Below are 23552 nucleotides of genomic sequence, written 5' to 3' on the forward strand. Positions count from 1 at the left end.
CAATTATCCTCCTCAAGTCAAAATAATTCAACTTGACTCTGCAGAAACATCCTGCCATCAGTCCTTCTCCCTCTGTGGTCCCAGCAAGGCTATCGGATCCATCCTTTAGTCTGCAGCTGTTATTAATTTAGTTCAACAGCTCACATAGGTTAGCAATGAATTGAAACATTCTGGCTTGAGTTTTACCATGTGCTTTCGTCCTACCGCTTAAAGGAGGTATTCACACCTGTTCTGCAGGCTGCTGACTATGGGTCACTTTAGACCATCAGAAGGACTGGAGAACTATTCTTTATTAAAACATTTCAACTATTTAATAGGCACTATCAGTTTTGTTTTAGATGTCAGACCCGGTTTCTTGTTAAGTACATGACAATAATAGAACAACTTTGAACTCTGTACTTGCCTTATTGCCAGTGGCCTGGAAACAACCAATAACAGGAAGTAATCAAAAATGATTATAAGGGAGGGACGAAAGAGTCAAGCGCAGCGTGAGTAAATTTAGCTTGAAGCCGCCTGTTGTTAAAGTAACGATCTCCATGGTAAAATTTTATTCATAAAATTATTGAATCTGACAGCACTGAAGGAGGTCATTTGGCCTATTGGAGTTTCTGCCTCAGATTCATTACCATGGAGATTTCCAGCGACTAGACCGATGCTGGGATGTGTGCTATTTTGATGACCTGGTAAGGCAAACTCAAATGATTTGTAGCCTTAACAGACATAGTGTATGTCAGCAACCTGACTGGCACCCAGTAAGGCCACTGGCGAGGTGCCTCTTATTAAGTGCCACACACTCCTGTTCTTGTGAGAGAAAAGTGAACATGCTGGAAACATATATCCCCTATTCTTTCTTGAACCAATTAAATACTTTTCACTGAAGTTTTGCATTTGTTTGTATTGCGATCATAAATGGTATTTCTCATTGACCAATTTATCTTTATCATTCATTCACAGGATGAGGGCCAGGCCAGCATTTATTGCCCATCCCTAATTGTTAAAAGTCAACCACATTGCTGTGGGTCTGGAGTCACATGTAGGCCAGACCAGGTAAGGATGGCAGTTTCCTTCCCAAAGCAATATTAATGAACCAGATGCGTTTTTCTTGACAATCAACAATGGATTCATGATCATCATAGATTCTTAATTCCAGATATTTACTGAATTCAAATTCCACCATCTGCCATGGCAGGATTCAATCCCAGCTCCCCAGAACATTACCTAGGCCTCTGGATTAACAGTACAGCCATAATACCACAAGACCATCATCTCCCCCACTATATTAAAAACTGGATAAAAGCAAATTACTGCAGATGCTGGAATCTGAAACCAAAAGAGAAAATGCTGGAAAATCTCAGCAGGTCTGGCAGCATCTGTAAGGAGATGCTGCCACTTCCCAAAAGATTTGCCCTAGATTCCTCTGCCCTCACTAACCATCATTCATTGCCACCCTTGCTATAATTCTGTGGGTCAACAATTTCCAACTGTGGGAAAACAATTTCTGTTATATTTAATTTTTCCTTTCCTTTAGTTGGTCTCAGAAGCCCAAGGGCTCACCTTGCAGTTACTGAGTTGTTCTGAACACACAAGTAAAACTGATCAGGTTTGTTCATTCTTTAATGGTTTAATAGTTCAATTCTTTAATAGTACTGCTCTATCTCGCTAGTATTTTTTTCACCTCCTTCCAAGCTCACTGCCTGCTGTTTTGAGTCTGTTTGCACGTAACCCTTATCTAACTTCTCGTTATGAACTCCATCCTAGCTATTTTTGCACATTCCGACCCTTTTTCCAAACTGCTAACATTAACCCCTTCCCAAAAGATTTGCCCTAGATTCCTCTGCCCTCACTAACCATCATTCATTGCCACCCTTGCCTCAGTTCCTCATCTGCTGAAACCTTCATGCAACCCTTTGCCAACTTCAGATTATATCTGTCTAATCATCACTTTGCAAACTTCGTAAAGTCCATCCTCCATTAACTTGAGCTCATTCAGACCTCTGCTGCCAATATCCCTACCCTACAATAGGTCCAGCTTGATCATTGCCCATTGATTATGTTCTGATATACTTTGAGTCATGATCCCTTCTACACTTCAATGTTTTCACCCCTTCCTATTTTTGTCTCCTCCTTCAGTCCTAAATTTCTCAATTCCATTGACACTGGCCCTTGTAAATTACAGTGTATGTCTATTTCTTGAGCTGTTGAGGTTTCAATAATTAAACCTTCCCTCTTCATTTGTATTTCTATGCCATATTCTCCTGTAAGACCTTGCTTCAATGTCAACTCATTGACTAAGTGTTCTTCCTGATACCCCCCTCTTTATTCCTGCATTAATTAAAAATAAAATACCTTTGTGAACAATCTTACTATGGTTTTCTAAGATTAAGCGTCTATATAAATGCAAGCTTTTGCTGCTGCTTCCAGTTTGGCGTCATTGTAAACCACAATAATATGGTAATATGAATTGAAGTAAAGATTCACGTGTTTTAGCCAATATGTGAGTTAGAATCATAAGCCACTGAACATTCAGTATAGAGCATTATTCAGCTTGAAAAAGGAGGGTACTGATTGAACTAATGTATATGGACTTACTTTAAAATACCTTTCAAGAATATAACATGGGTGTAACACATTACCTTGCAAGTACTGTGCATCAGAATTCCATGCTCTCTATTTGTTGCATTCCATTGAGTATCCCATGAGCATCCTTTTTGCTCAAAGTTCAAAGATCAAAGTATGCAGTGTTTTGCTTTTTAACTTACACCACTAGGTGGCAGCATTCCTCAATAAAACTCTAAAATCCATTTTTGATGGGTTGTTAACCAGTATTTTGTATAATGTTATTCCCCTTTCTTGATCTCATCCTGTTCCTTTCAGGCTGTGATCCCATGGGCATTGATTACCCTTCTAGTTTTGTGACCTCTTGTTTATTCCTCACAAATAATGTGCTTGGACAGCAAGTGGGATCAGAAGTGGAAATAATACATTACTCTATGCTGTGTCCCTTTCAGTGTGTACGTTGTGAATGTCCAGGGTGATGAGATCAGTTGCAGTACTCTTGTTGTATTCAGCATTCATACTTCATGATATGTTAATGGACATATCTTCAATATACTGACTCGCTGCAGTTCTGAGGTGACTGGTTGCAATGTTACTGATACAAATGGGGTTTTATAGCAATACCCGAAAATGTGTTCTCTTTGTTTTCTGTTTATTCACAACCCCTTCTGATGCAGAATCCCAATATCTACAACCTCCAACTGAAGAAGGTTCTCCTGATTTCAGTAATAATGACTGACCAGCCCCACCAACCTTATGATTAGATTTCCCACAGTATGGAAACAGGCCCTTCAGCCCAACAAGTCCACACCGACCCTCCAAAGTGTAACCCACCTGGACCCATTCCCTCCTCTATATTTACCCCTGACTCATGCACCTAACACGATGGGCAATTTAGCATGGCCAATTCACCTGGCCTGCACATCTTTGGATTGTGGGAAAAAAACAGAGCAAGCCTGCACAGACACAGGGAGAATGTGCAAACTTCACACAGACTGTCATCTGAGGCTGGAATTGAACCTAGGTCCCTGGCACTATGAGGCAGCAGTGCTAACCACCGAGCCATGATGCCGCCCATTATTGGAGACTTAGTTGTGTTACATTCCCCAGACAGGGAGACAACCTATCAGGGCTTAGCCTGTGAAACTGCTTCAAAATCTTGTGTGCTTCACAGAGATCTCCTCCCATTCTCATTCTTCTGTTATTGAGAAATGTTTTGGCTTGTGTTTACAAGGTTTAAAAAACATTAAGGTAGGAGCATTACTAGACAAGCCAGCATTTATTGCCTATGTCTAATCATTGATGAGGTAGTGGTGGCCATCCAACTTCTTGAGCCATTGTAATGGAGATACACTCACAGTGATGTTGAGTGCAGGATTGGAGTGGAAATTCCAGGATTTTAATCTGGTGATCAGTGAAGGAGTGGTGGTATGGATGGATGGGTAGCATGTGGTTTGAAGTGATCATATGCCGGTGGTAATGTTTACTTGCATTTGCTGTTCTTGCCCTTTTAAGTGGTTGATTGTGGGTTTGGAGAATTCTGTTGAAAGAGTTTGGGCAAGTTGATACAGCGCTTTATGTAGAAGATACATGTAGAAAGATTGGTAGGAGCTTTTAGGAGGATCAACAGGGATCAACACAAGACAAATGGAAACTGTTATCATTTATTGCCTGCAGATAATAAGTTGAAGCATAATATAGCAAGGCTTCAGCTCTCTAGTGGCGTAGCAATGGTGTCCCTACCTTTCCCACTCGCTATTGTTAGTAATAACTAGTAATATAGCTACTACTAAGCTAGTATTATTCCACAAACTTCCCAAGTTCATTCTTCCCACAAATTATTAGCCTTGTGAGACACTTACAGTTTTCTTTCAACTCCTACTTCTCCCCATCTCCCCTAGACCTCCAAGTTTCTTACACCCACAGCATCAATCTCCAGCAATATTCTTGGTTCCCTTGGAGACTGTGTGGGATGCAAGTGCTTGCTGATCATGCGGTGCTTTTGCAGATGATCACATCTGACAGCTCTTGCTATATGCCACATTGAGCAGATGTGGTTCTGGTTGAGGTTTGATTGAGGTAATTGTCTACCACCAATTCCTCTTTTGGCATGGGCCTAAGCGCAGATAGTACAATGATTATTGGTAGAGGACAGACCATAACAGAGTATCTCCAGAACAGACTCTGTTTTTACATAACAAGAAGGTTTATTTCATGATAGCAATAAATACAACTACATTCAGTCAGCATAATTACCAGGATTAGGGAACTTGTAAAAGTACACATTTAGCCCCCAAAAGCTAGAGTCCTTATCTCTATACACACACTGTCTGTGACATCAGTAGCATGCGTGGAGTCAGTGGAACATGGACCATTACCGAATCCAACGTTTTCCCCCATCGTTAACCCATTACCAATTATGAAGATAACAAAATTATATTTACCCCTACCCCACCTTTCTCCAAGTCTTTGACTTCAAAATTTTGCATGATTGCTTTATCGTAAAGAAAAGACTAGGTCATTGAGCCCTTTGAGCCCCTCTGCCATTAAATCTGATCAAGACTGATCCCCCAACTCTGTACCGTGTTCCTGCTCTTTTATTTAAATTCACTCATGAGATGTGGGTGGTGTTGCTGGCTGGGTCAGCATTTCTTGCTCATTCTTAGTGTAAGTGGTGAGCTGCCTTCTTGAACTGCTGCAGTCCATGTGCTGTAGGTAGACTCAATATGGCATTAGGAAGGGAATTTCAGCATTTTAACCAATACCCTTTGATCCCTTTTGTCCGAAGAACTGTATCTATCCTCTTCTTAAAAGCATTTGATGTTTTGACCTCAACTTGGGTAATCCAAGATGGAGGATGGGAAAAATTTCTGGCTGCAAGAGGCTGCTCCTCTTTTGAGGTATTTTCGGTGCTGGAGGTGATTTCCTCTAATTCCAGGAGCAGCAATTACTGTTTTAAATGCTGTTGCAATTGTTTCGGAACATTGAAAAAAAAATTCAGAATAACAGCACTTTTAAAAGGGAGAAAGACAGACAAAGGCAGCGAGCACATTGTCTGTAAGGGAGAGAGAGAAAGAAAGCTACACTGCTAACTGACACAGCGGTGAATCTGTGCAGTTCCTGACTCTGCTGTTTGAATTCATGTATAGCTCAACATTGGAGTGTGTATAGGAAACCTTAACAAACAGCAAAATTCGCAACTTATGTTGGAGGAGCTGTTTGGGAGCGGTCACAGCACAGAAACAGATAAGTAAGTAGTATTAAGTATAGCCTTGCCAAAAATCAACGATAGTGAGTAGAGTGGGGTTTTTTTATTGATTATACTTTTTTATTGGGATCTGTCTCTTGATTGAATTTTTAAAATATAAGCTGTAAGTATTAAGTTAGCCTGGAGCAGTGTTTTGTAGAGCAATAAGACTGTGCTATTTTCTGGGTCTGTAGATTGGAAGGAGCAAAATGGCCTTTAGTGGAGTGTTATGCTCTTCGTGTCAGATGTGGGAGTTTTGGAAGAGTTTAAGGATTACTGAGGATGATATCTGCAATAAATGTCATTGGTTGCAAATCCTGTCATATTGAATGGATTGGATGGAGCTACAGAGGCAATGACAAATTTACAAGAGCTGGGGGTGTGATGATGGCAGTTATAGGAAGGGATAAAAGCTACAGATACAGTCACATAGGTGGGTTAACTCCAGGAAAGGTAAGAGAGATAGTCAGGTAGTAGAGATGTCTTTTGTGATTATCCCTATTTCAAACAGGTATGCTGTTTTGAAAAATGTAGGATGTGGCAGACTTTCAGGGGAATGTACCATGATCAGCCAAGTTTCTGGTATCTAGACTGGCTCGAATGTAATGGAGGGTATGTCATGTTCCAAGAAATTAATTGTGTTAGGGAACTCTCTAGTCAAGGGCACAGACAGATGTTTCTGCAGCCAGCAGTGAGAAAACAGAATGGTGTGATGCCTCCCTGGTGCCAGGATCAAGGTTGTCTCAGGGAAGGGTGCAGAATGTTCTTAAAGGGGAGATGGGGGGAGAGCAGATGAGAGCAGATGGAGGGAAAGCAGATGAACTCAGGGCATAGTTAAGAAAATAGGACTTGGATATCATAGCAATTACAGAAACGTGGCTCAAGGATGAACAGGACTAGCAACTTAATAATCCAGAATACAAACAATGCAGGAAGGACAGAAAGGGAGGCAATAGAGGAGGGGGAGTGGCATTTTTGATAAGGGACAGCTGTATTTAGGGAGGATATTCCCGGAAATACGTCCAGGGAAGTTATTTGGGTGGAACTGAGAAATAAGAAAGGCATGATCACCTTATTGGGATTATATTATAGACTCCGAATAGTCAGCAGGAAATTGAGAAACAAATTTGTAAGGAGATTTTGTAAGAATAATAGGGTGGTTATGGTAGGGGATTTTAACTTTCCAGACATTGACTGGGACTGCCATAGTGTTAAGGGTTTAGTTGGAGAGGAATTTGTTAAGAGTATATAAGAAAATTTTCTGAGTCAGTATGTACACATACCTTCTAGAGAAGGTGCAAAACTTGACCTACTCTTCGAAAATAAGGCAAGGCAGATGACTGAAGTGTCAATGGGGGAGCATTTTGGAGCCAGTGACCATAATTCTACTAAGTTTGAAATTGTGATGGAAAAGGATAGACCAGATCTAAAAGTTGAAGTTCTAAATTGGAGGAAGGTAAATTCTGATGGTATTAGGCAAGAACTTTCAACAGCTGATTGGGCGCAGATGTTTACAGGTAAAGGGACAGCTGAAAAATGGGAAGCCTTCAGAAATGTGATAATGAGAGTCCAGAGACAGTATATTCCTGTTAGAGTGAAAGGAAAGGCTGGTAGGTGTAGGGAATGCTGCATGACTAGAGATATTGAGGGTTTGGTTAAGAAAAAGAAGGAAACGTTTGTCAGATATAGACAGGAGAAATCAAGCGAATCCTTAGAAGAGTATAAAGGCAGTAGGCGTATACTTAAGAGAGAAATCAGGAGGGCAAAAAGGGGACATGAGATAGCTTTGGCAAATAGGGATAAGGAGAATCCAAAGGGTTTTTACAAATACATTAAGGATAAAAAGGTAACTGGAGAGCGAATAGGGCTCCTCAAAGATCAGCAAAGCAGTCGTTGTCTGGAGCCGCAGGAAATGGGGGAAATATTAAACAAGTATTTTACATCAGTGTTTACTGTGGAGAAGGACATGGAGGATGTAGAATGTGGGAAAATAGATGGTGACATCTTGAAAAATGTCCATATTACAGAGGAGGAAGTATTGGATGTCTTGAAACACATAAAGGTGGATAATTCCCCAGGACATGATCAAGTACACCCTTGAACTATATGGGAAGCTAGGGAAGTGATTGCTGGGCCCCTTGCTGAGATATTTGTATCATCGATAGGTGAGGTGCCAGAAGACAGGAGGTTTGCTAATGTGGTGCCATTATTTAAGAAAGGTAGTAAGGACAAGCCAGGGTACTATAGACCAGTGAGCCTGACGTCAGTCGTGGGCAAATTGTTACAGGGTATCCAGAGGGACAGGATGTACATGTATTTGGAAAGACAAGGACTGATTAGAGATAGTCAGCATGGATTTGTGTGTGGGGAATCATGTCTCACAAACTTGATTGAGTTTTTTGAAAAAGTAACAAAAAGGATTGATGAGGGCAGAGCGATGGACATGATCTATACGGACTTCAGTAAGGCATTTGACAGGGTTCACCATGGAGACTGGTTTGCATGGTTAGATCTCATGGAATACATGGAGAACTAGCCATTTGGATACAGAATTGGATCTAAGGTAGAAGACAGAGGGTGGTGGTAGAGGGTTGTTTTTCAAACTGGAGGCCTGTGACCAGGGGAGTGCCACAAGGATTGATGCTGGGTTCACTACTTTTCGTCATGTATATAAATGATTTGGATATGAACATGGAAGGTATAGTTAGTAAGTTTGTAGTTGTAACGTGTAATGAGGGACAGTGAAGAAGGTTACCTCAGATTACAACGGGATCTTGATCAGATGATCGACTGAGGAGCAGCAGATGGAGTTTAATTTAAGTAAATACAAGGTGCTGCATTTTGGGAAAACAAATCAGTGTAGGACTTATACACTTAACGGTAAGGTCCTGGGGAGTGTTACTGAACAAAGAGACCTTGGAATGCAGGTTCATTGCTCCTTGAAAGTAGAGTCCCAGGTAGATAGGATAGTGAAGAAGACACTTGGTATGTTTTCCTTTATTGGTCAGAATATTGAGTACAGGAGTTGGGAGGTCATGTTGAGGCTGTACAGGGCATTGGTTAGGGCACTTTTGGAATATTGCTTACAATTTTCATCTTGTTCCTTTTGGAAGGATGTTGTGAAACTTGAAAGGCTTCAGAAAAGATTCACAAGGATATTGCCAGGTTGGAAGATTAGAGCTTTAGGGTGAGGCTGAATAGGTTGGGGTTGTTTTCTCCAGAGTGTCAAAGGCTGAAGGGTGATTTTAGAGGTTTAGTTAATCATGAGGGGCATGGATAGGAAACCTTTCTTTCCTTCCAAATGATGTACCCCAAAAGTAATGGCAGTATGCATTATGTACCAAAATTGGCATTGGACCTAATGTGAAAACCATCCCTTTATACATCTTACATGAGGTGAACTCATGAAACTACCACAGTATGGTGCACATAATAAGCTAAATATTACAATCAGTCGGACATTCCATGTATTGGCATTATCCACCTTAAGATGTCAACTTGGCTTCCCAGGATGGATACCTGAATGCTTTTACATTGTTGGTCCAGTATTTATTGATTAGTCAGTATGCAAGAATCTATATTTTGTCACAGTCCATAAGGTAAAAAGCCTTTATTGCAGCCCCAGAAATGTCAAACTGTGACGTTCAGCCTATCCATGACATATCATTGACCAACACAGGGTTGATTCTATTGGTAACTATCGGTAAAAGCAATGCAGTATTGCATACGAAAGGTGATTCCCAACCAGCAACATCCCAGTTTGTAGGCAACATTCATATAGATAAGCACAAGGTGGAACTGGATTCCTGGTACAAACTTAATCTTCAAAGTCGAGCATCGTACTGCTTGGTGTAATTCCATTACTAATATAGTGCCATCTTTCTTGAAAAATACATGTATGCTCAGATTCAACATGGCAGAACAATGCATTAAAGCACAGTCCACACAATATTCCTACTTTGCAAGGACTTAATCCAAAATACACGTGTGTCAAGCCATTTTACAAGCTTGATGCTAAGAATGAATATTGGTTCATGTATCTTTCTTTGTTATTGCAGGTGCTGATAACTTTTAGAACACGTTTCAGGAGAAACTGTTTTCTCAGATTACAATTTGGATTATCCTCCTACCAAGATTTGTTCCTACAACATATGGATTACATCATCGAGAATCTTCTGGATTGTCTCTGTATCAAAGATGACATTGTGGTCCTTGGAAGATCTAACCATGAATGTGACGCAAACCTCCTTCAGCCCATGACAGTAGAAAGGAAACATGGTCTTATACTCAACAGGAAAAGAAATGCTGAGTTAACACGAGCCAATCAATTTCTTCCATTCAATGAATTCATATTGATCTGATCCTACCAAAGTAGAAGATATGCAGAAAATGTTTACAATGCAAGATAAAGATAACTTACACAAGATATCTCAGTTTCTTCAACTTTTTATCCATTGCTGACCGGATTGCTCCTCTTCAGGACCTTCCCCACATGGGCACTCCGGAAGATACAATAGGAAGATTGCCAACAATCTCACAAAAATGCTTTATCATGCAGCAAATATGTGATCCTCCGATGCTTTGCATTAGTAGTAAATGAACCTAGAAAGGCTTTGGAGCATTAAAGGATGACGAGATTACTGTATTTGGTTCAAAGGTCATCACAACGGCTCAGGTAGAGTTCTCCCACAGTGAAAAAGAAACTCTTGCTCTGGTTTTGGAACACAATAGTTTCACACATCCCTATTAGACAAACGTTTCATTGGCCATAGTAACCACAAACCACAATGATCAGTCAAAAGTCATCCAAGAGTACCTCTATGACGCAAATCGTTATTTATGAAGATCCAGAGTACAATTTAGGTGTACAACACAAACCTGGTTCTAAAATTATAGCTTCCAAAGCTCTTAGTCAATTTCTAAACCCTGCTAAGAACATGAAATTACTTTAGACCTACAAGTGAATTATTGATCTGAGTTGGAAGATAAACTTAATATCAAATTGCTCATTTTAGTCACAGTTGAGCAAAACAGATTCAATAAACCACATCAGATGGTAAGCAGCTTCAGCAGCTCAATGAGATCATCAGTGGGTGGCCTGGACACATTCAACAGATCCATGAACAGGCATGGTCCTCTGCCCATTCAGAGATGAGGCACTTGATTTTCCAGGAATGTCATTTTTAAAGGGAAACAAGTCATAATTCAACAAGCTCTACATAAAGTCATCCTGGATTACATAAGTGTAGGTCGCATGGATGCAGAAAAAAGACTATGAGATTGGCTTGATTAGTATGATTCTGTGCTACATTATTTCTGTGTTTCTGATGTCATATGAGTCCATCTATTGTCCTGGCATCAATCAAGATATTGAAACAATATCTCATTCCAAACTGGATTCTTTCAGAGTCATGGTGCAAGATTGTGACTGATCTTTTCCATGATCAAACAGACACAATTACACTCTGATCAGTGACTAATTCATCCAAATGTAATTTTGTGCAACAAGTCAAAGATATAACTTGTCCAAAACCTGTTGAAACATTGACCACCATATTAAGTATATGTAGCGTTCCTCACCGAATTAGGTCTGACAATGATCTATAGAACACTCATGGGTCCTTTCAGAAGATGCAGGAATTGGGGCATCGATGTAATACTACTTCTCACTGCCCTCAGTCTAACAGTCTCAAAGAATGCACTGACTGTGAAATGAAATCCATGATAATCAAGTGCAAAGGGAATTGCCGAGATTTTTAGATGGCTGATACATCCATGTGCTACTCCTCTAGGCAGGGGTTTACCTTCACTGGCAGCTCTCATCAAATTAGAAATCGCACAACACCAGATTATAGTCCAACAGGTTTATTTGGAAGTACAAGCTTTTGGAGTGCTGCTCCTTCAACAGGTAGCTAGGGGGCAAGATTATAGGACATAGAATTTCTAATAAAAGATCAAAGTATCATACAACTGAATGCAATGTATTAAACAAACCTAGATTGCTGTTGAGTCTTTAATCACTTAGAATGGGTTGCAGGATTTGATTGATTAATATGTAAATTTCAGAACTTCTTTCAAGTCATAGTCCCGCGACAATTTAAGGTTTTATTGGTATATAAAAAAAAGGTGATATCTCAGCTCAGACAATGCATTAAAGGTGTGAGGTTAGAGTCTGTCTGTATCCTAACCTTGAATCAGACTGGTTCTATTTCCAAAGTAAGAATTTATAAAATGCCACATGGTCTGATTGCCTACAGATTGTGTTCTTTTTGAACAAAATAGAATGTATTTGCAAATGCAAATTCACTCCTTAGACTTCTATATATGTATGCAAAGTTTATTCATATGTTGTAGAGAAGGAGTGAGTGTGTGTGTGCATGTGTAAGAGTATGTGCATGCTTGATCAAGTGTGTGCGAGTGTGATGGAGTATATGGCTGTGAGAGGGTGTGCGTGTGAGTGTGTGTGTATGGGAGAGGGACTGTGTGAGTGTGGGTGTGATTGTGTGTAAGACTGTGTGAATGTATGTATGTGTATGTGTGCTTATGTGTGAGTGTGTGTGTGAGTATATAGTGTAATGGGGTTACCTGTATTGTGACATGAATCCAAGATTCCAGTGAGGCCGTCTTCATGGGATACCAAACTTGGTTATCAGCCTCTGCTTGGCCACTCTGCATTGTTGCATATCCCAAAGTTTGCTTTGGAGGCTGGTACCCCGAATAACCGAAGCTGAATGTCCCTGATCACTGAAGTGTTCCCTGGCAGTTACATGTGTGACGAGACCAACGTTGTCTATCTCATATGCTGTGTGCAAGCCATGGTATATTGGTGAGACCAAGCAGATGCTACGACAATGGATAAATGGATACCATGCAACAATCACCAGACAGGGATGTTCCCTCCCAGTCAGGGAACACCTCAGTGATCAGGGACATTTGGCCTTGGATCTTTGGGTGACCGTCCTCCAAGGCAAACTTTGGGATATTCAACAATGCAGAGTCACTGAAGAGACGCTGATAGCCAAGTTCAGTACCCATGAGGATGGCCTCAACCAGGACCTTGGGTTCATGTCACACTACAGATGACCCTACTGCACTATATAATTGTACATACACACACTCACACACAAACACACGTACACACACTCTTAACATGATCACACTCACACAGACCCACTCTAATACACATGCTCTCTCTTACAAGCACACTCACACTCACGTGCACACTCTCTCACAGGTGTTTTCATTCACACTTGCATACACACACACACACACACACGCACACGCACACGCACACATGCCGCATATGCACATATAAGTCTGTGGGGTGAATTTGCATTAGCAGATACATTCTATTTTATTCAAAAAGCATACAATCTGTAGGCAGTCAGTCATAGAGTCATAGAGATGTACAGCACGGAAATAGACCCATTGGACCAACCTGTCCATGCTGACCAGATATCCCAACCCAATCTAGTCCTACCTGCCAGCACCCGGCCCATATCCCTCCAAACTCTTCCTATTCATACACCCATCAAAATGCCTTTTAAATGTTGCAATTGTACCAGCCTCCACCACCTCCTCTGGCATCTCATTCCATGTACGTACCACCCTCTGCGTGAAAACATTGCCCCTTATGTCTCTTTTATATCTTTCCCCTCTCACACTAAACCTATGCCCTCTAGTTCTGGACTCCCCCAGAAAATACTTTATCTATTTATCCTATCCATGCCTCTCATGATTTTATAAATCTCTATAAGGTTAATCTTCAGCCTCCGATGCTCCAGGGAAAACAGCCCTAGCCTATAGCTCAAATACTCCAATCCTGGCAACATCCTTGTAAATCTTTTCTGAACACTTTCAAGTTTCACAACATCTTTCCAATAGGAAGGAGACCAGAACTGCATGCAATATTCCAACAGTGGCCTAACCAATGTCCTGTACAGCCGCAAAATGACCACCCAACTCCTGTACTCAATACTCTGTCCAATAAAGGAAAGCCTACTAAATACATTCTTCACTATCCTATCTACCTGCGGCTCCACTTTCAAGGAGCTATGAACTTGCACTCCAATGTCTCCTCCATGTGACATTTTATAAATTCTTACTTTGGAAATAGAACCAGTCTGATTCAAAGTTAGAATATAGACAGACTCTAACCTCATACCTTTAATGTATTGCCTGAGCTGAGACGTCACTTTTTTTATACTGATAAAACCTTAACTTGTCTCAGGAATGTGACTTTGAAAGAAGCTCTGGGATTTACATATTAGTTAATCGAAACCTGCAGCCCATTCTAAGTGATTAAAGACATAACAGCAATCTAGGTTTGTTCAATGCATCACATCAGTTGTGTGACATTTTGATCTTTTACTATAATTCTGTGTTTTATGATCCTGCCCCAGTTTTATGATCCTCCACCTGACGAGGGAGCAGTGCTCCGAAAGCTTGGACTTCAAAGTAAACCTGTTGGACTATTATCTGGTGTTGTGTGATTTCTAACTTTGTCCACCCCAGTCCAACACCGGTACGTCCAATCATAGCTCTCATGAAGAAAGATCCACCAGTTTGTCCTTCCCACATTCCACCACTTGAACACATGTACATGATGCATTGTAATGAAGGAAGAGAATCACACAAGAGGAAGTTTAATGAGTTCTCAGACAGTTATTTCAACCTGAACCAAGGCAATTTTAAGAATTTGAGATTGCCATATGCATAAATGAGTTTGTGTCAAGATACAATGACATTATGTCCACTCTAGGTTATATGGCATTGTAATGAGCAACAGCTAAGTCTTATCCAAACTGCATATAATCAACCATCCATCACACAATGAATTGGATACTGATTTTATGTTAGTGCAAGACATCACACACCTACGATAAATAACGCACAGCTCATGATGGCAGGCAGTGCATGGAGTGCAGTGACATCACCAAGTTGTGATAACTATAAGGATTACATCTGATCATGTTATATATCCACAAGTGGGACCTTAATGAGTAGAGAATTTGTCTGTATGTATCCTTGTACATTTCTTAGAAAAGGGTCCCACTTTTTAAAAGAGAATAGTGGTATGTTGCATTAATGCATAGATCCCAGAACAAACTGGCAGTGTGCCCTAAAGGCAGTTAGATGCCATCACCATGAGGACATTCCAATATAAAGGCACCTGCCTCACCTTCAGTAGCAGAAATAATCATAGGAATAACCTGCTTACAGTCATTGTATCTTTGTTCAATGTAATTTGTAAGTCTGAGATCTTAAAATTGTGTAGACAGTTATGCTGTTGAAAACCTTCAAGACATCTGTCCCATTTTCATGGTAAATGTTACAAAGTCCAAAGTATAAACAACACCCAGACCATAATATTAAGGCAGTGGTGTTTTACTCAGAAACCACATTTAACAGTTGTCAAAAGGAACTAGTCCCTTTGCTAAGTGTCAGAATATTGGGCAATGATAGATTCAAGCTCTGCTGTGGAGATCTGCTTGATCAAAAAGCCTTAAATACTTCCTGTCCAGTCTCATGTGAAAAGGCAGATCATCCATGTGAAGCACAGAAAAGCAGCTGACAATTATAGAATGCAGGGAGAAAGTGAGGACTGCAGATGATAAAATGAACTCCAGTGAAACACTTGAGACTATTTTGCCTTTGAGTAAAGCAAGTCCTTGACAAGAAACAGAACTGGATCAGCCATAAAAACATTGTGATTAATAACAGCAGGTAAGAGGTGAGGAACTCTCAGGTAAGGAATTCTGATTCCGTAAATCCTGTCCACCATCTACAAGACAAGTTAGGAATAGTCTAGATGAGTTCAGCTGCAAGTATGCTTGACAAAAAACTCAACATCATTCTAGACAAACCAGCCTGTTTGATTGGCACCTCATTAACTACTTTGATCATTCATTCCCTGCTCAACCAATGTAAACTAGTGATTTGTGAAATAACTTGTAAAAGCTCCTTCAACAGCATCCTCTAAACCCATGACTTCGACCTATATGGAAAAGCAAGAGCAGCAGGTGCATAGGAACACCAGCCCTTGAAAATTCCCCTCCAAATCACTCTCATTCCTGATTTGGAACTACATCACTGCTCATTCACTGTCATTGGGTCAAAATGTTCGAACTCCCTTCCTAACAGCATTGCAGCTATACCCAACACATCGATTCCAGCAATTCAATTAGGCAACTCACCAACTTAAGTTCCAGTTGGGATGGATAATGAATGCCGCCCCCAGCCAACAATGCCAACATCTTGTGAATGAATGAATGAGATATAATATTGTTAATATTGAACTCATTGAATTCATTGGGAATGATATGCAAGAGGTAGTTGAATTATCAACAAATTAACTTTACCTCTGCCATGTTCAAGAAAGAAGGGAGAAAATTAAGATGGGGAAAATATGACACTGTTTTAAAACAGAGAATGGACTTGTTCTTTTCATAAGTAAACTGTACTGAAAGGAACATCCCCCACATCCCTTGTAGCCAAGCAAAGGCTCTGTGATGTAGGATAGAAATGAGAATTTTGACAATGTCCCATAGCCATTTTTTAAAAATGGCACATTTTTGTCAAGCAGACTAAAATATTTAGGTGATTTGTGGTTAGCCTAACTATAAATGTCTCCTGTTCAAAGCTGACTTTAGTTCTGAATTTTGTAGCGTTTCACAACATAATTGCTCATCATTGTGTACCGTGCTATAACAGGGATCTTTTTAATCTTATTAATCTTTTCAAGATGGTCTAAAAAATGTCCTTCAATCTATTGTAAAAATAACAAATGAAGCATTTTGAAATTGAAGTCTTCACTGCTTTTCAACTGACCTCGAATAGTTAAATGATAGATTACTGCTGTTAATAGCAAATGTCCAAATTGGAATAGAATGAAACTCATCTGGTGCAATAAATCAACCGCCCTCAATGCAGTTTTTATCTTACATACATAAATGATTCAAAGACCCAAGCAGGAGTAGGTTTAATCTGTTGATTGCTGAAATATAACCCGCATGGGCCTACAAAATAGATTGCTATTCTGACACCTCCGGGACTCTTGTGGTCCTGGTACCGCCCAAGACTTATTTATTGAAAAAATTGTTCACCTTACCTTTCTAGGAGGCTGGAGTATTGGGAATGTACGGGAAAGCACAGTTAGGAGGAGCGCACGCAGAACCAGAGGCCCCACCAACGTCTGAATACAAAAGTTGTCTGTGTGAATGCTGCTTCAGCTCGACTGCCAATGCTGATACCCAGTCAGAGTTCTAATCCTTCAGCTGACTGTCCCTGCGAGACTGCAAGGTTAAGGCTGGACGACCCAATACTGCAAACAACAGACACGTGAACAGGCAGCAAATGCTTTTTAACCACTCTGCTCCCATTGCGACCCGGTTATTCCTTTGTTTGATGTGAAATGAAATGTTGGTGGTTTCAGCAAACAGTGACATGGTTAGAATCTGGCTTTCAGAGACAGCTTGAGTATTGTTCCCATTCTCATCCAATTGGATGCTTTGTTCCCAGTAAGTTATGTCAAGTCAAATGCCTTGAGTGTTCTCCCTCTTAGCATTGAGGAATAGGGGGCATTAGTCAATGATGCTGCTGAAAGAGTTGTGGAATTTTGAGTGCAAATACCCTCAAGTGAAATATTCCCAAGTACTCTTCAATTGTCTATTCCTCTGCTCGAGTGCATCACCATCCACAAACCTGGCCCCATTTTTAAGTCTTGCACAGCTATGTTTCTATATAATTACTTTTTCTGCATATTGCAAGTTCTTTTGAACACTTTCTGAAAGAAAAGTTTGCTTCATTAAGGCCTGCCCAATATTTTCTTTCTTTCCACATGCAAATGTAGAAGATCAACAGGTACTAGCAAATGGAACATTGGCCTTTCTTTCAAAGGGAATGGAGTATAAAAATACAGAAGTTTTGCTGAAACAATACAAGGCACAAATCAGATCACACCAGATTATTGTTAACTTTTTGATTCCTTTATCAAAAGAAAGCTAGTGACATTGGAGGCAGTCCAGTGAAGATTCACTAGGTTGATCCATGTACTGTGGGGCTTTCTTATGAAGAAAGGTTTGAGTTTAGGAAAATAGGAGGAGACCTTATTGAACATATAAGATTCATAGAGGGTTTGTAGCTCTGAGGGTAGCCGTGGAGAAATTGTTTCTTTGGGATTCTATGATTCTATATTTGTATATATATTCTATATTTCACAGGATAAATCACATCAATAAAATGTCCCTGATTACAGATTCTAACACAAGCATACCTAGTGCTTTTGGATTAACAGAGAAAATAAAACAACATTTATATTGTGCTTTATACATTCACTAGATGTATCAAAGTGATTTACAGGCAATGAATTACTTCTGAAGTGCAAAGATTGTTGTAATGTATGAAATGCAACAGCAAATACCAATGTGATAATGAACAAATCATCTGTTTTTGTGATATGCATTGTGGGATAAGGCCCTGCTCTTCAGAATGATGACATGGAATATTTTACAATATTCCAATAACTACAATACTCCAACAACTACAGTACTCCAACAACTACAATACTCCCCTAGCTCTGCATTGGGCAACCTTGATTTTTGTGCTCAAGTCCCGGAGTGGAAATTGTGATTCAGAGTAAAGAATGGTGTCATACTCAATTAAAAACAGAATGTGTGGTATGGATTTGATTGCTCACTCTGATTAATTTTCATTTAGATGCCTCCTAATGAAATTTGAGCATAAATTACTTTGAGACAATGGGTGCACTTTTGACTCCAAATTCTGGCTTGCACCCATCAACTCTCGATCAATGTATACACATTTTGAATTCCATGATTTCATTTACATATATATAATATACAGTAGAGACTTGACATACGAACGACCCCGTTCACGAACAAATCGGTTTACGAACAAGATTGTATGTAAAACTATGCTTCAGCGTATGTATGAAATTCAAGGTACGAACGAAGGTACGAACGCAAAAGGCCCGTGTGCAACCACGTGGTTTCATTGTTCTGCTTTGCTACATACGCTTTGGACTCAAAAGCTCTTGGGCCCCACGTGATCTCATTCAGTTTGTCTTTGGCGCGTGCGCTGTGAACATCGTTCGTTGCTACGTCCAAGCATTCTCACACTTGTAGTTTGTTTTTTGCATTAAATTAGCCCTCATTTGGGCTCCCAAGAAAGTGAAAAGTGGTAGTGATAGTGGTGTTAAGAAGCCTAAACGTATTACTGTGGAAACGAAGAAGGAAATAATAGCTAAACACGAGAATGGTGTTCGCGTATCTGATCTCGCTAAGCAGTACGACATGGCGAAACGGATCAATTGGAATTACATTAATTTCAAATGGGAAAAATTGATTCAGTTCGCGAACTTTTTGGTTCGTGAACCGGGTCCCGGAACGGATTAAGTTCGTAAGTTGAGGCGCTACTATATATATAAATTAAAGCTATATTTTAAACACCTGATTGTGCAACTGTTTCTGATCATCTCGTTTGCAAAAATACCAAAAAGAGTAAAGGATTTGTACTGTTTATGTCAATATATTTAGCTGCTTCTATGTGGGACTCCTACCCCTTTATCCAAGCATTTGGTCACCTGTTAAAAGAATCCACAGTCTTGATGGCAAATTTAGTCTAATACTCTTTCTTTAAAGAGTTAAGACATTTTCCTATATGATAAAATGCTGACTGTTGATAAAATAGGAAAGGGGTCACGTTTGCTAATGTCTATGAAAAATATCACGCTAAACGTCACAATGCACATCAGTTTTCAGCTGACTCATCATCATCGTTCACGTACTTGCCCAATTGTATTTCTTCCATTATATAGCATTGCCATCTGGTGATTTGACACTGGCATTACATTTCAGTCATTTGCAAAACGCAGCTGAATTTTCACAGACAGTATGGCCCCACAGGCATAAACTCAAACACATAAAAATGCAGGCTTGCACATTCTGAAATATTTTCACATTCCTTCTCAGCTTTCACACACACTTTATCTTTAGGGCAAACCTAAAAGCAAAGCAAACTGCATTTTTGTAGTGCCTTTCTTTCACTCAAGACATCCCATTACACTTTATAGCCAATAATAGGACATTGAAATGTAGTCACTATTGTAATGTGGGAAAACCCTGATGAATATCATTGCCTTTGAAATTTCCCCCTAGTTACATCTTTTTCATCCTCTGTGTGAGCAATAATACTATTCAATTTGCTTTCCTTGCTTGCCAAGTTCCTCTTTCAAATTTTTTTTGCTGGAACCTTTCTTCCCTTCAGTATTTTCACTCACTGCTTTCATTTCCTTTCTCTTCAGCTAAAATTATTTCTAAAGTTCTTATGATCTGCTGCCACATTGGTAGACAAGCAGGAGGCTGGAAGAACACAGCAAGACAGACAGCATCAGGAGGTGGAGAAGTCAATGCTTTTCCAGGAGTGGACAAAGGGTATACCCGAAGCATTGACTTCTCCACCTCCTAATGATACCTGGCTTGCTGTGTTCTTCCAGCCTCCTGCTTGTCTACTTTGGAATCCAGCATCTGCAGTTTTTTTTTTGACTCTAGCCATAAATTCATTGGCAGGTCAAAGGTGCCCAAGTTGGCTGTTGAAGCCAATTCTCACTGACCTTGTTCCAAAATGATGGAAATCAGAGACTCCTGCAGAAACGTTCTTCTCTTTAGGAGGGATAGCTGGAGAAGTTGGGTCTGTTCTCATGGAGAGAAGGCTGAGAGGAGATTTGTGAGGTGTTTCAAAATCTTGAGTGAGCTTGACAGAGTAGACAGGGAGAAATGCTGGATTAGTGGTGCTGGAAGAGCACAGCAGTTGCCTGAACTGCTGTGTTCTTCCAGCACCACTAATCCAGTATTTGGTTTTCAGCATCTGCAGTCATTGTTTTTAGCAGGGAGAAACGCTTCCTACTCACAAAAGGCAAAAAAACAATACGGCATAGATTTAAAGTAGTGTACAAATGAAGCAAGTGTGAGATGAACAGAAACATCTTCACACAGCGAACAGTGAAGGTGTGCAATGCATTGCCGGGAAGTGAGGAGGAGGCAAGTTTAGTTGAGGCATTCAAGACAGCATTGATTATTTCAACAGAAGCAGTGTGGATTAAGAACTCTCATGGTACAGAACTAGTGTTCCTACCTCTGAAACATGAGGCCCAAGTCCTACTTGCTCCAGAGGTGAGTCATAACATCACTGAGCAGACTGGTTAAAAATATCTAGAGACAGCGATATGGGAAAAAGGCAGAAGATTGTCACCAGGTAATGGAACTGATCGAGGCTTGGTGGACTGAAGGTGCACCATAACAATTGTGTGATTCTGTGACGCTTCCAATCTGAAATGTTTCACATTTCTCTTTACCCAATCCATGCCCTTTCTTCTTGTTTAAATCTGGTCTTCTACAACTCCATGGCATCTCTGAGACAATGTTTAAAATATTGGTTCACTAATTTATGTTCCCCTGAACTACCACCACATAACTAGAGTTACATGGAAGTTACAACAAGGAAAGAGCTTGTGTTGTACAACCAGTTCATGTTGGAATTTATCCTCATTCGAAATCTATGCACCTGTCTTGAGCCCACTTTTATTCCCAATATGCTTAATGTGGTGCTGTGGAGTTTGTGGACCATGTAGATATTGGGAGTGGGCGCTTGTACTCCCTTTTTAATTTCCTCAAAAACCTCCTCCTCTGTTTTTGGTTGCACTTCAGTCCCACACTCCTGATCTTCGGGCACCCAGTACGGAGGGGGGAAGGCAGGTCTGAAGACCTCCCCGTGGGTCTGCTCCTGGGCCTGGCCAAACTGGCCATAAACACGTCCAGGCATCGGGCCATGGAGTGGTCGTTACAGCCGACTGCCTGCCCCTCTTCCGCGGTTACGTTAGAGCCTGGGTGTCTCTGGAGAAGGAGCACGCAGTGTCCACCGACACCTTGAGCTATTCAGGGAGAGGTGGACATCGCAGGGTGTGAAGTGTATTATTTCCGCCTCCAACTCTATTTTGATTTAATCCCTGCCCTCCCTTTCACTGTTTTGATCACACAGCATTGCCCTTTGATGTGAAGGGCACTGCTTGTCACTGGCCACTTGGTTGTTTCCTTTCTTCCTGATGGTGAGAATTGAATAAAGGTTTGTACACCAGTTGTCTTTCACTGTATCTCACAAAAAAGAAAAGAAAAAAGAAAAAAAAAGAAAAAAATATAACAAGGGGTTCTGCTGTTGGGCAATAGTGTGAGGGAATATGAAAAAAAAGAAAAAAAGATATAACCAGGAGGTTTAGAGTCTTCCCAGTTTAGGGCACAGACTCTGTGCTGGCTGGGCCACAGTCAGAGTGTTCCTGCTACTGTTGGTTTGGAGGAGAAGAGTTTCTTGTTCTTTCCCCTTGTTCAGGGAAGACATTTGTTTTTTTTTGGTTTTCTTTACTGTTTTTTCTTTTGTGATTTTTTTCAGAAAAAAACAGGAGATTTAGAGTCTTCTCAGTTTATGGAAGAAAGAACTATACATATAACCAGGACTTTAGAATCTCCTCAGTTCAGGTGACTGACTCTGAGCTGACTGGCCAGAGCCTGTGTACTGTACACATGGAAATAAAGGGCGACTTGGTGACAGAACACCAGCCTCAGTGCAGTTATTTCAATTTATCTCTCAAATAACATACAACAAAACCTGATCATTATCACATTGCTGTTTCAGTGTTTGCGTGCTCATTAGCTGTTGCCATCCATATATTACACCAGTATCGATAATTTGAAAGTACTTCAATGTCTGAAAGGTACATTGGGATATCTTGTGGTCATAGAAGATGAGATATAAATTCATGTCTGCCCTTCATTTATTCTAGTACAATCAGAGAATGCTGGAGGAACTCAGCAAATCTGGCAGCATCTGTGGAGATAGAAGCAGTGTTAACGTTTAGATTCTTCTTCAGAACTTCATTAACTCTAACTGCCGCGGGTCATTGAAAACAGCTGGACTTTAATTATAAACCATTCTGCCTCCAACCAACCATGGACAAGAAGGGCTCACAACCCCATTCCCAAATTTTCCCCTTCAATTCTTAACAAACAAAAATTAGTCCATTGGTGAGTTCTGACAAAAAAAGTAGGAGCTAAATTAACATTCCAAAATTGCAATCTGGTGACATCATTGGCGCTGTGACTTTAACTGGAATGAAGAGTAAGTCCTAGCTGCCAGATGCATTTCCCTGGATTAAGATCATGTTGTCTACCTGACAGCTCCCATTGACTCTATTTTCATCCAGTTGATGTCTGGACAACCTGGAGTTGGGCCTGCTGACAGAACTGGAGATTACTGAACCCAAGGTTGACAAGTTAAAAGGCTCACTTCTATTCACTCATTTCACCCTAATTTCCAAACCATATCTCACCATCCTAATATCCCCTAAATTACTCATCTTATATCCATTAATAAAGAACATTGCCCAGTGCTCTCTCTGTTCCTTCAACGTTCTTCCAATAGATGGAATTTTAAGCTGCATATTCTTACATAATTTTATGTTTGTAACAGCATTCAGTTGTCTCTGAAACTTAACTTATTATATTCAGATTGTGCTTTGCAAAGTCATGAATCTCTAGTCAGATCCTGCTGAAAGAAATTGAAGTGAACAGCAACCATCTCCGAGGAGAAAGTGAGGACTGCAGTTGCTGGAGATGAGAGTCAAGAGTGTGGAGCTGGAAAAGCACAGTAGGTCAGGCAGCATCTGAGGAGCAGGAATATT

The 23552-nt window shown here is 40.4% G+C and overlaps 1 protein-coding gene across 2 annotated transcripts in view; it reads right to left on the bottom strand.

Moving 5' to 3' along the window:
* LOC140491946 (fibroblast growth factor 1-like) overlaps positions 1-17028 on the bottom strand; it is a 53722-nt gene extending 36694 nt beyond the window's left edge. Inside the window, exon 1 of one of the 2 annotated variants that reach the window (XM_072590444.1) lies at positions 16914-17028. The gene's annotated coding sequence lies outside the window, so the exon portion shown is untranslated. Of the gene's footprint in view, positions 1-2633; positions 2651-16913 lie in introns of those variants that run through there. The other variant, XM_072590448.1, reaches the window with a different exon arrangement.
* Between the last annotated feature and the right edge of the window lie 6524 nt (positions 17029-23552).

This window comes from Chiloscyllium punctatum, chromosome 20 (assembly GCF_047496795.1).
Source record: "Chiloscyllium punctatum isolate Juve2018m chromosome 20, sChiPun1.3, whole genome shotgun sequence".
Taxonomy (NCBI): domain Eukaryota; kingdom Metazoa; phylum Chordata; class Chondrichthyes; order Orectolobiformes; family Hemiscylliidae; genus Chiloscyllium; species Chiloscyllium punctatum.